The 7,706-nt window shown below is 54.7% G+C and overlaps 1 long non-coding RNA gene across 2 annotated transcripts in view; it reads right to left on the bottom strand.

The window, feature by feature from the left end:
• The window catches only part of LOC111730416, a 13,744-nt gene extending 12,366 nt beyond the window's left edge, over window positions 1-1,378 (bottom strand). Inside the window, exons 1-2 of one of the 2 annotated variants that reach the window (XR_002776672.1) lie at window positions 1,118-1,342; window positions 729-865 (exon numbers count right to left, since the gene is read on the bottom strand). This is a non-coding gene — a long non-coding RNA (uncharacterized LOC111730416). Of the gene's footprint in view, window positions 1-728; window positions 866-1,117 lie in introns of both variants that reach the window. The other variant, XR_002776671.1, reaches the window with a different exon arrangement.
• Window positions 1,379-7,706: the final 6,328 nt, after the last annotated feature.

The following is a 7,706-nucleotide window of genomic DNA, read 5'->3' on the forward strand; positions in this document are numbered from 1 at the left end:
GGGGACAAAACTGCACACGGCGTCCGTCCTCCCTTACGGCGGGCTCGCATCTCAGTGGGACGCTGCCTTTCTGACCCGGTGTGCTGAGGAAACAAGTCCATGGCCCTGGGCCTCCGATATGGTACCCAGATCCTCGCCTGCCACAGGCCCTCGGGGCTGTGGTGCTGCTCGTCTGCAAGAAGCTCTGGAGGACCGTCCCTGCACGCTGTCCCCTGCTGACCTGGCGCTTCCTGCTCAGGAGGAGATGGCTGGCACGGACTCACAGGCTACCAGACTGGGAAGGGTCCCTGGGAAACGTCCGGAATGATTCATTTCAAATACAGACAAAGATGATTGCAAGGAGTCCTACACTCAAATAAAACCTTCCCCCAACATAAGTAAGTAAAACCCACAAAAGCAGTCTGAACGTGGTGGCTGGAGGGCTGGCTGACGAGAGGGAGGGAAAGCAGGAGTCCTGTGGGCGCCCCGCAGCCCCTAAGGGGTCCCACAGTGCTGGCTTCGGGGAGCACAGTCAGACCTGCAACCAGGCCCCCTGCTGAAGACGAGGAGCCCGAGGCCCCGTAACCACCACAAGGTTGCACCCATGGGACCAGCTCCCCAACACGGGGCAAAACTCAACGTGAGCTAAAGAAGTCGGATCCGCCACCCAAGCCCCCGCCCCCACAGGGAGCCACCCTCCTCCCCGTGCGTGATGCCCGGTCCCCCTCCAGTTCTGAGACAGCACCCACCTGTCACTCCAACAGGAAGATATTTCGACTAAACTTCAAACCGACGCAAGCAGGAAGTAATCGATTTTCCCTCTCTGAAGCATTTCCCCGCTCTGGCTTTCCGCAGCTCTCCCTGAGCCGGGGTCCACGGAGCTCCCCTGGAGGAGGTGTCATGTGGTGGTGAAGGGCACACAGAGAGCAGAGCGACCTTGGCTCCGGAACCATTAGCCCTGGGGACGCAGGCACCCAAACCCTCTGGGCTTCAGTGTCCTCAGCCACAGAACGCACGGCTGACGGCGCGTTCACGGTTGGGTTCACCCAACGGTGCCCACGAGTCTGCAGCGGCAGATGCGTGGTGAGCGTTATCCGCGTGCTGCCCCTCATTCCCCTCCTCAGTCCTGGGGTCTTACCAGCTCTTCCCCCCATTATCTGCTCACTCTCCATTACTGTCAGTTTGGGTTCCTGTAACCCACCCTGGGCGAGCACAGCAGCTCTGTAACTGACAGCCCTGGCTTCAGGCCATTTTAGATTTTCAAATGGCTCCTTGTCATGTACCGATTAAAAAAACAACTACCCACCCACGTATCCAAGAATTTCCAGAATCCGATTTGACTTTATGGGCCAAACTGAGTCACCTGCCCCCACCATTAAAGCGGCCCAAGCTTTGCCAGTCTCCTTTCTCCCCAGCAGCCCTGGCCATCCCAGTCCATCCCAGTCCATCCAGTCTCCAGGCCTGGACTCCGGTCAGTCCCTCCCCAGAAACGCCCTCCTGCCCCCAAGCACCGCCCTACCTCCCGCACCAACTCAGGTATGTCCCCTCCGCCCTGACACCCCGGCCGGCCCTGGCCTGCGGGCTCCCCAGGCCTCGCGGGCTTTATCTGAAGAGCGAGGCCTCCCCTAAACAGCCCGACGTCCAGATCGAAACTTGGTTCCTGGCTTTATTAAGGGCTTTCGAGAACAGGAAAGGATTCCGAGCCACTGACCGCCACGCTTCTGAAAACGCCCTTCCTGACCTGGCCGGTTCCCGCCAGGCTGCGGCCTCCCAGACGCCGCTGTCAGTTCTGCCCGGAGACCCCAGCTGCGCCCAGGCAGGCCCCCCACCCCGCTGCCCCCGGCTTTCCCGGCGGGGGTGGCCCGAGCCCCCGCGACCCCGGGAGGGCGCCCGGACACTGGGCCTCTCCTACCCCATGGTCAGCTCCTGACGCAGCCCTCCCGCTCGGTGTGGCGTTATCGCCCACAACACTCCATGTCCCAGGAGTGCCACGCTGTCCAGGCGTCGCCTACCTGGCGCTCGCTTGTGTCACCTTCCCCAGCACGCGACAAGCTCCTGAACCGAAGGGGAGAGTCCTGGCTGACCACACGGCCCTCCGCAGCCGGCCAGCGCGTCGCGGCGCCGATGACTCTCACTCAGGTCGCGGAAGGATTCGCACAACCTATCTGTCCCCAGAGCACGCTCTGTGACCCCTCTCTCCACGCAGCCGCAGACGGTCAGGCGCCGGCATCCGTCCGGACGACCCGCCGCGGAAGCCACGCTGCGCGTGCGCAGTCGGAGCCCGGGCCGTGGGCAGCGCCGGAAGTTCCGGCTTCTCCGCGGGTTCCGGGCCGCGCTCTGCGCCACGTGCCTCGCGGGAGGAGGGCGGCGACGGCCAGAGTGTGTTCGAGGTTCCGGTTGCGTCGCATGTCGGGGGCACGCAGCAAAAGTTTACTGACTGATTTATGCTGCGGAATGATTTATAACCGTGAGACGTCTCAAGTCAGCCTTTCCTCCGTGCTTGTTATTTAAAAATCATTCTTTGCAGGGAGCCGAATGTCGTGCACACTGTGACGCTGATGTTTTCTGGGGAACGGTTTTAAAGCGCCGTGAAAGGAAACGTTGCAGTTCGGCCGCAGACCGGAGCCGGATGCCCGGGCCGCGTTCCGGGGACGAGGCCGTTGCAACAGGTTCCTGCGATGGAAAAGCAAAGCTGCCAAAAAGTTTTATGAAACGCGAATCTACCCAGGAGGCGCCAGAGTCCCCCTCGGACGTTTGTTGGTTGTGTCTGGGGAGCAGTGTGGAGAGATTAGCGAGCGGATGGCGGGTGCTCCAAGATCTGCTCCATTGTTGCTGCGACAACAGTGAGCACAGCCTCCTGGAAAGTGCTCGTCCTGCGGGGTCCCGGCGCAGCCGGGAGAAGGAGCCCATGGGAAGGGTCGCTGAGGGCAGGGAGAGGCCCGAACCTCACCGCTGCTTTGGGAGGGAGGAGGCACAGGATCCAGAAACAGCAGAACTGAGCCGACCCACACTCGCTTTGCCTCTGCTTGCCTTGACTTTTTTCTTTAATGCAATGAAAAAAATTCTCAAATGTTTCAATATTTCATGAATTGGATCAAAATTCTTCACCAGAGCGGGGTCCCCATCTTCTCGCTGGTTTTCTGGGTGGCGTGGCAGTCCCGAAGTCCACTAGCAGTTTGAAGGGTTGTTTGAAGCTCTTCAGCTGGGCTTTGCCGTTGGGGTTTGGAAACCCACCGCGTTTCTGTGAGTGAGGCGGCTTGTCGACCTACAGGCTGGCCAGGCCAGGCCCAGACGCTCATTAAAACATTTCGTTTGAGATGTAAAATGAGGCGTCTGTTCGATTATGTCTTGTCAGTAAGAACTTAAAACAGGATCAGTGTGAACATTTTCAACAAAGATTTGTAAAACATTTAAGAAAAGATTTGTAAAACATTTAAGAAAAGTTTTAAAAGTTAAAATGTTCACTGCACATATGCTTGGTTTGAGGGTGCTGTGGTGTTGCAAAATATTTTTAACATCCAGTCTCCTTTTTTTGAATGTACTTGCCAAAAGCTCTAAGCAAGTTCTAAGAAACTCAGGAGGAATGGGAAGCTCACCCTCGCATTCTGGGCGCTCACAGGCTCATCCCGCCCCTGCACGCACAGGTGGCTTTGCCGTCACTCAGGCCGGGAGGACCCAGTGAGCCGCGAGGAAACCCTCCGTTTGCCGTCGTTTTGGCCTAAACCGTCCCCTAGATCTCCCAGGATTTCTGGGGAGTTTGTGGGTCTTTTCCAGGGTCGGACAAGGCTGAGGCGACCCGGCCACGGCGTTTTCCAGCCTCTAGGAAGCTTGTTGGCTCTATGCTTAGTATAATCACAAAGATTAAACACAGGACGTTACACGTTTCTAGTCTTGGTTTCATAAGTTCACAATTGAGAAGGTTTTGTATTTTGATCGAGTTCAGATTTTATTGTATGCTTTAGTTTTCCATTGCCTTTCTCTGCTTCTGGCCTCGCCCTCACCCCATAGCTGTGCGTATCTTCCCCAGTGCAGCTGGATTTGGGGAGAAAGCGAAGGGTACGTGTGCTGACGTTGACGGGCAGGTCCTTGTTAGATTGCTTTTGTCATCAGCCCCATCAGGAACACAGAAAGAAAAAAAAAGCATTGTTTCTCTCACACGATTGTCCTCCCTTATAGCGTAGGCATTCGGTAACCTCATCTTTATGATTTGAGACGCAAGGCTCTTCACGTGCTTGGTGATTGACATCATTATTCAGATGACCGATAATCAGTTTTGAGGAGAAGAGATGCAAGGACACAGCCTGGGGCGGGGCACCGGTCTTCCTCAGCCAGCTCTGAATTTACCCAAGGGGATTATTGCTAGCCCTTTTTTCTCCCCTGCGTCGTTAAGGGAGATCAATGCCGGACACAAGACACATGCAGCGCCCCCACCTAGTAAGGCGTGACAGTCGGGAAATGAGGCGACTTTGGCGCGGCTTTTCCTTTGAGGAGAGTCAATGCTCGTTCCTCGTTTCTCAGGCATTTCTGGAACATCTCACATCTAGACTAAAACTGTCCACCAGGAGATAGCGAGTTCGCTCATCTGTCATCTTCTCGATGGCCTCCATCCTCGCTTTGACAGCCGGGACACCTGTCCATCTCTAGCCTCCGGGCTCTCTCGTTCCCCAGTGCTCTGCACTTGTCCCTCCAGGAGCCTCTCGATCTCATGGCCAAGGCCTTTTAGGTCATCTGAGTCAGACTGTTCTCTTATGGAAAGCAGGTGTTCTCACATTATTGTCTGACTACTCAGGATTTCAGTTCCCACAAGCTTGCTCTGTCCTTTCTGTTCGAACACCATTTTTACATAAAGGAAGTGAAAAAAAGTATAAACTGAGTCATTCTGGTTTCTTCTCCATCTGTTAACTAGCATTTTACCATCTGCTTCTTCCACTAAACAGAATGAAGCAAAACAGAAATCCACAGATGATTCTGGACCAAAGAACCCTGGTTCTAAAATCAGATACAAGAATGCAGCTGAGGGTTTTATGGATGACAAAAGGCAAATGCAGTCCAGGGTGCCGGCTTAGACACAAGGAGGGCCCGCTCCTCCCCAGGCCGGCACCAGCTGCCACGTGCTCTCTAGAGGGCATTGAAATGCCCGCCCCCTTGGGACACATAGGCAGGAAACCCAGCCCAGTCCCCACACCTTTCTCTGCCATGAAACAGAAGCCATGAGCTGCCAAGTGGGCAGGAAGACCTGCGGTGCCCCAGACCCAAGCAAAGACCTGTCACATCTGAACAAGGGGTGACAGTGAAAGCCACTGCTCCTGTGCAATCACTGAAAATTTTCCAAAAGAAATAACTGGTCAGCTGACAGGTTAACATTCAGAATGACGGTCGCCTCTAGGGACGTAGGAAAAGGAGAGTGATCCTGAGGACAGACGCACACCTGGCCTGAGTATGCGATGTGGTGTCTGATTTTTGAAAAATGTGAAGCAGGTATGGCTACATGTTAACGCTTGACCAAGCCGGGTGGTGCGTGAACAGTTGTTCTTTATATAATTTCTGCAGAAGAAAAAGAGGCCACATACTAAATCTGACCAGCTCAGGGGAGACCAGCATGGTGGGCCCTACAAACTCAGAGACCAAAAGTCACCACATAGGATGGTCTGAACATAAAAATTCCTAACTAAAAGCAAGTCGTGGTCACATCCTGGGCTGTAGCCTCCTTGAGAAAGGTCAATCTTTACCTTAAGGGAGTCTGTTTATTGCCTTTTTGCATCTAAGATAAGATATCCTTGAAATTTCAGAGTAATCTTTTCTAGACGCCTCAGGACACGGCCCACCGCAGGAGACCACAGAGTCCCTCCTGGTCCCCGCACACCGTCTCTCTGTGCTGTGTTAATTATCAGTTATCCTGCACCCACCCCCGTGAAAGGAGTGTGTCCCTCCATTTTACTTTTTACCCAACCCCAGAGATTTCCCTGCCTTGCTTTCTCCCGCCCCCCTAATCTACCCTCAGCAAACCCCCTTACGTCTCCTCCTTTGATTCTAATGTATCAAATAAGCCACAGAAATTCTCTGGAGCCTTTTCTCAATCCATTGAGATTTTGCTTCCCGGCAATTGTCATCACTTTGACTCAGATAAACTCATTAAAATTCTCCACATGTTTGGACGTTTCTTACGGCGACATCCTGTACTTTTCTGTAGGCTGAGGCCCCTCATGGCACAGCGGTCACGATTTTGGAAAACAGATGAGCAGAGGTGCTCTACAGAGGTGGATCCGGCCCCACGGACGCCACCCAGATGGCAGCGGCACCGAGGACCCCGTGCACACAGCCGTGAACACTGGGCGAGTACTTGCACGCCGGCAGTGGCCCCGGTCCCTGATGGACATGGGCTCTTGAGAACCCGCCCCTTGTGGCCTGTGGGGAGCCAGGCCAGTGATGCCTCTGAGGTCACGCATTTGAACAGTGACCCTGACAAAAAGAATGAGGGGACAGCACGAGTAAACTAAACACATTCGAGGCTGGAGAATTTCCATTAGAAAAACAGGCAAGTTCAGACTCACCTGAGCTGATGTTTAGACAGCCAGGGAGAGGGGGCTGAATGGGTCCTGCCCCGGGGCAGAACCAGCGTCTGGGACCCGAGGTGACAGCAAACCAACCGTCACAGCCGTCTTCAGCGCCCCCATCTTATCTTAACACCTCTTCCTCGAATTGAAAGCTGTTTTTTTTTCTTTCTGCACTTTTCCTGGCAAAGCTGCATTGAAATACAAGGGAAAGGCTTTGTTAATGAACCTCCCGCTCAGCAGGCTCCACAATGCCTATGAGTTCCCGCCGCCTCAGGGCAGACTGGGGACTTAAAATAAATCTCCGAGGGGAAAAAAACAGGAAGACAAAATGGTTTCCTCCACTCCCAACAAGATGAAAAAAAAAGTAATAACAAAATCACACTTTTTCTTCTTGCCTGGCAGAAAATGCGGATTCCAGCTTCATCTCTGCATCCGATGGCTTCAGCCTTTGCTCCCGACCACCGGGGAGGCTCAGCGGCACACTCCTGGGAGACAAGGCCAGAGCCGCCCTTCGCCCAGGCCCACGTCTGGCTGGTGCCAGGGGCCTCCCAGAGAGACATGGCTTTCCTCAGGCGAGACTCGTCCTGATGGGGCTTATGGCAACTGCTGAGATGTGCCTGACCTCACACGGCCTCCTTGTGACGGCTCACCGCTTGTCCCTCACACGCTCTGGGTTCTTTCTGGAAAACAAACCCAATTTAAATTATAAAATGTTGTGTATTATAAAATCTGTGGAAATCACACGAACACCGACGGGTAGCCGCCATGGATACTCCATGTACATATTTCTTAAAACATCTTCACACCTGCGTTCCCCGCTCCAAGCCGGCGGTTTCTCTCGGGGCTGCGTGAGGAGGTGCGTCCCAGCTGTGCGGCCACATGGTGCACGCGGTCGCTGAGTCTGAGCACGTCCACCCGGAAGCCGTGACAGCCCGAGCGCAGTCTGTCCCCATCCTCACCTCTGCGGTGGCGGGTGTGCGAGACAAAGGCTTCACTTTTTGTCACATGGGGCAGAAGAAAGCTGTTCACGGCCCCCAGGCTCACCTGGTGCCGAGGATACTGTCTCAGGTGACCTGCCGAGATGCAGCCTCAGGGCAAACCAGGGGAGCACAGCCGACGACTCCACTGACAATTCATATAATGTCCAGGTCCAAGAGTTGTTTAGACACTAAA

The sequence above is a fragment of the Pteropus vampyrus genome, unplaced genomic scaffold, assembly GCF_000151845.1.
Source record: "Pteropus vampyrus isolate Shadow unplaced genomic scaffold, Pvam_2.0 Scaffold312, whole genome shotgun sequence".
Taxonomy (NCBI): domain Eukaryota; kingdom Metazoa; phylum Chordata; class Mammalia; order Chiroptera; family Pteropodidae; genus Pteropus; species Pteropus vampyrus.